The sequence below is a fragment of the Lactuca sativa genome, chromosome 2 (assembly GCF_002870075.4).
Source record: "Lactuca sativa cultivar Salinas chromosome 2, Lsat_Salinas_v11, whole genome shotgun sequence".
Lineage (NCBI taxonomy): Eukaryota > Viridiplantae > Streptophyta > Magnoliopsida > Asterales > Asteraceae > Lactuca > Lactuca sativa.
In genome coordinates, this window is record NC_056624.2 from 229,509,894 (window position 1) to 229,515,434 (window position 5,541).

Here is a 5,541-nt window from a genome sequence, read left to right on the forward strand (position 1 = left end):
ATAGCAAATTTCACATCCAGTGTGAAAAGTGGGCACACTAGGTTTTCCAAGATATATAATCTAACAAATGTTATTATATACTTTAGTTATATTTTTATTTAAAAAAATGAGCATGTGAAAATTGTAATGTTTCACATAGAGGATTGAGCAAAACCTATAAAATATTGAAAATATGTTTCAATAAAGAGTAATAAGAGAATCTTGTAGTTATATTTGATTCTAATCAAGGCATTTTGCTTTCACAAGGTAAGTTATTTATGGCATTATCCTTCCAACAAATTTCATATTAGGATATTATATTTCAGATATCTATCCAATTATAATAATGGAAATTAGGTTGTATTTGGATGAGATTTATACAACTGTATAGAGTTGTCTAGTAAAATGTTGTAATAGGAAGAAATGAAAGTAGGATACTATGATAAAAATATGGATGAAAGTACATTGGTACTTCTTACATTCAACATAAAAAAAAATGTAAAATAGGTGTGCACTAACTTGGAATTTTTACAAATAATATGTTGCAATTTTTAGGGGATGGACAGATTATTCATAACACTAAAGGAACCGATAAAAACTTTTAGTTGTAACTTTTACCCAAGGTTGTAAAAATCGTTCGGCGGTAGCTTGGTGGTCGACTGACAATAAGCGATTGATCAGACTCGGCGGGGATTAATCGACGATTAATCGGGGACCCTAAATTATTAATAAAATTATTTAAAAAAGTAATATTTCCTAAAAAATTAAGTATTTGAAATTTTTAAATTTTAAAATTTTGAATTTTTAAAAATTTTAGTATAATATTTAAAAATTTGAAAGCTTAAAAATTTTAAAATTTTAAAATTATGGTGTAATATTTGAAAATTATTATTTTTTTTAATTTTTTAAATATTTCCCGCCTATGACCGCCGAGGACCGTCAAGCCCGAGTTTGACCGATTTTGACCAATTTCCGCCAAACACCCTAATCGTAATCGGTTCGATGCTGCCAAACGATTAATCGGCCGCCAAGGCCGATTTCTGCAACACGACTTTTACCCAATCATGATACTATACTTTCGATATATGTTATAAGGAAATCATTATTTGAGGTTTGAAATATCTATCTACAAGTGCACGTAACTTTGAACTTCGATAAGATTTCTATAAAACATTGATTTTTTGAAAGTTTTGTCAAAAAGGTGTTTGTACTTTGAAAAAACTAGCCAATTATGGCATTATAATTTCAAGAAATTTATTATTAGAATGTTATACTTTCGAAGTATAGTATTATAATAGGAAAAAGGGAAATAGGATGTTGTAACAAATGTATCAATGAAAGTACATTGATATTACATGCATCCAACCCCAACAAAAGAGGAACTTATAGCAACAACGATGAAACTAACATAGGTTTCTCCCTTTGTCCACAATGTTGATCCTAATCTTGTACAAAAAATTGTTGTTTTGGAAGGAATAGCGGTAGGAAGTGCAACCCTAATGGCAAATCCTTAAATTAAAATTGCTCCTAAATCAAGATTTTGAGCTATTGCCTAGCCAAACCCTTTTCATCTCATTTCATAATGTCAAGAACACTGTGTATAACTTCAGATGATAGTGTTGGCAAAATGACATTCATATCACTATACTCTGATAACATATTCACAAGGATTAAGCCACTAAAAAACAACAATAATCTCAATTACTATAACCGTACTAAGCCATTACATTAGTTCTATTGGAATGAAAGAATGCATTTGTTTCCTAATGAATTGTCATGTAGGAATGAACGTAATTCCATTTGACTAATGGGTGATAAAGTTAACCCCTTAAAGCCACAATTTTAACTTAAAAATTATTTGTATCAATTAGTCAAAAGTCTCTATTTGTTTAAAGTTTACACAATTTGTCAATACGCTACAAAGGCAACTAATCCATTAGATTTTCACCAAGTTTCTCTCCAATATCCTTAACATCATCGACAAACAAATTTCTATTGCAAGACAAATATTGAGTGGAAAGATGAGTGTGTTAGCACAGGTGGCTGTGACTCCATCATACATAACATACATAATCCAAAAACCAAAAATTAATAACGAAAATATGTTTTAAAAGAAAAACTTCAAAAACCCACCAAATTTTTCCACTAGTAAAAGAAAAAAAAAATTCAAATTTCTACCTGGGAAAATTATCAAATAAATATAATTAGATTATAAGATGATCAGATACAAACAACCTATTTTCAATCCCTCATAAACCAACCGCGTTTAATCAATAACATTTCTCTGAAATAGTTCATCGAGAAAATGGTATGTGAAGTAATGTGTATATAAGAATCAACATTGAACACCTCCTATAATTATGTAGTAAAAAACACCCACCAAACATCACCAATCTTTCAAATGAAAATGAAGATTGGCAGTTAAAGTGACATGTCGATGTAAACCAACCAAAACGATGCCCATGTTTTCATTAGAGTTTATCGACCTTTTCTCTTCAACAAAAACATTATCACATGAAATTGCCACCGGTTAAGCTTAAACAAAAACTAAATTTCACATTTCGTCTTCACATAAATTTAAAGAAAAGCTAATGAGGAAAGCCAATCAACACCCATCGAGTAGCGTGAACACTTGTTCACTATTGATACCGTGAACTCCAGGCGCAAGATGAATTCTTTTAATCAGGAAGTCACTCTATGTAAGAATAACAAACACTAGGTCAGACAGGCATACCGAGGGTTGGACCCTGGTATAGCTCTTTGATGCCTAAGTTAGATGACAACCCTTTGTTATTGCTTTTGTATCAAGGAATATGATTTCTCCCTTGCTTACCTTGTTAGCATGTCTCCCGGGGATATTTATAGGTTGTCTGTGGTTAGTAAATCTCATTTCTTAGACCGGTCCCCCACTTATTACCCAGTTTGTGAGCGGCCGCACTTCCTGTCTTTTCCTTGCTTATTTTATTTTCTTTGTACTATTCGGCATATTTTCTAGGGATACAGTTCTGATGCTTGCAGACGGTTTATTCAAATATATATATTTGCCCGAAACAAGGGGTAGCGCTTGTAAAGCTGACTGGTGGGTTCAGGGTCGGTAGTGGGTTTCCTCGGACTACTGGCTTCATACACCATTAAGCCCCCCCAGTATGAAGGGTGAAAGAATATTTCCAAAATATATTTGTCGTTCATAATTTTAAATCCATATCGGGTATTGTAAAATCCTCCGCATGCTGCAGATTATTGTGTCGCCGCATGTCATCTTTCTTGATTTGATTAGATTGCATGTACTAAATGTTTTAACCAGTCCCTCTGATTATTTATCGGGCAGTCTTGATTGTTCTTTTAGAAACTTCCTTACATACTTTGCCTTTAACTTTGCCATCACTATGATTGGTATGGGTGATGACATGTCTATAGTGGCGTCCAAAGCGGACTGATGCATGCTAGAGCAGTACACTCATGAATACCAACTTTCTCGTTTACTTGGTTTTCAAGTTCTGTCTTCATCTTCTTCTGTTCTTGATGCCCCGCCTGGTAAGATTGGCTTTTACCTTCAACGTCTTGTGTGTGGGTTACGCTTACCCCCGTCCCGCTTCTTCTTAGAGGTTTTTTGTTATTACAAAGCTTATCTTGTCTAGCTATGTTTGAATGTAGTGTCAAAGATTGTTACTTTCGAGATTTTTTGCATTGCTCATGAGATACCACTTTATGTTACCTTGTTTCATTATTTTTATCGCTTGAAGAAGTATGGTGACTGGTTTTCTTTCAATAGTCGTCACTTTCCTCTGTGTCCAAATTTAGCTCGTTCAAATGGGAACGGGAAAAGTAGGTTTTGCTGGGTTGACATACATAGCTTGTGTTTGCCATTCGTCCCATGTTATGTTTTACTTGGTGATGACTCAGTGTCTTTGTTTTCTGATCTTCTTGGATTTTTTCCATTATTTACGCATTTCTATGTAAAGAGGGCATTTCTGTCGGAAGTTATACTTGCCCTGTGTCATATGGGCCCATTCTGGAAAGCCCGTTCTCAACGACTAGTGTTATCTGTATGTCATGCAGGTTTGTCTGACCTTTTTATTGGATTTAGCATGAGTTCCTTTTTCTTTTCTTTCCCTGGTTGTTGGTTGTGGGTAATCTCCTGATATAAATGCTACCTATTGGTGTTTTTTCTATGCTCATTTATTCTTGCAGATGGGAGTAAATGCTCCTTTCAACTGGCATCTTATTTGGCCGGTGATATCCCACCCGAGTCCATAGTGGTGGATGATGTCGTTCCTAACCAAAATGTGGATCAGATGAACGTTACACCCGAATCACCCCTTGCGCTCCCAAGTTTTGGGTCAAATGCTTTCTCAATCGAGCAATTTTTGGACATATATGGCCTTGTTATTAGTTATGCACAGGTTGGTTCTTCTTGCTCCACAAGAGTTGTGCCCCCCCCCCCCCCCCCCCCCCCGTAGGTGCCTCTTCTAGCCGAAAACGTAGGCAAGTCCTTTCACCTGATCAATTTGATCAATTTCTCTAGGAGATTTCTCTAGGAGATTTCCCCTTGTCCTTTGGTCATGTGGGTCCCAAGCCATTTGGTATGTATATGGATTGGCGTGTGTTACATATTTTCGTCTATGTTGTGCACTGTTCATGATTACTTTGTTCTGTTAATGTCGTTTTCTAAACATCGTAGGTGGGTGTCCTTCTTTTGTGTTATTTGAGGAAGAGATGAACGAAGCATGTCGGTTTATAGCTCGTGTGGAAAAATTATCTCCGCCTTACTCAGGCGAGATCTCAATTTTTTTGATGGGTTGTTAACTTTGCAAGACCGGTTTTTGGGTGCGGAGGTGAATGTACGTATTGCTGAAGGCATGAATCTTGCAAGCTAGGAAATGTTGGTGAAAGCTAGAGAGATGTATGTTGATTTATCTATACGTTACCAGGATATTGCGGCCAAGGTAACTTCTCTAGAAAATCAAGGGAAGCTTGCGAAGTATGAAGTTTGTCTCTAGGAGAACGACGTGCTACGTTCTTAGCTCCTTAACAAGTCTTGATAGCGTAGGTTATGTGAGTCGGTTATGCTCTTGTTTTTGTAGGCAGGCATGAACTTGGTGTTTTGCTTTTGTGCCTAACCGACTATGATTCTATGGCTCGTCTGTTTAGGTACATTGATTATTGTTGGTGGTATTTGTTTTGTTACTGGAATCGTTGCTTTACTAACTTATTTAGGTAATTGGGAATTGATTTATGCATCTAGGAACACATTTTCTCTGTCCAACAAATGTTAGGTAGATATCTGGGTTGATAATTGGTGTCAACGGATATGTTTCTTGGGTATTTTGATGTGTAATGGATATATTGGTGTAGTTGACGGACCAAGCTATAAACTTTGAAGAATAAGTGTATTATAGTGCTAACCGGTTAGCCTTTTGTTGAGTAGTGATACTCGATGTATGCATAAGTATATTCGGCTGACCAAGCTACATGTTTTGAAGAATAAGTGTATTATTGGGCTAAGCGGGTAGCCTTGTTGTCGAGTAGTGATACTCGATGTATGCATGTAACATCCAGATT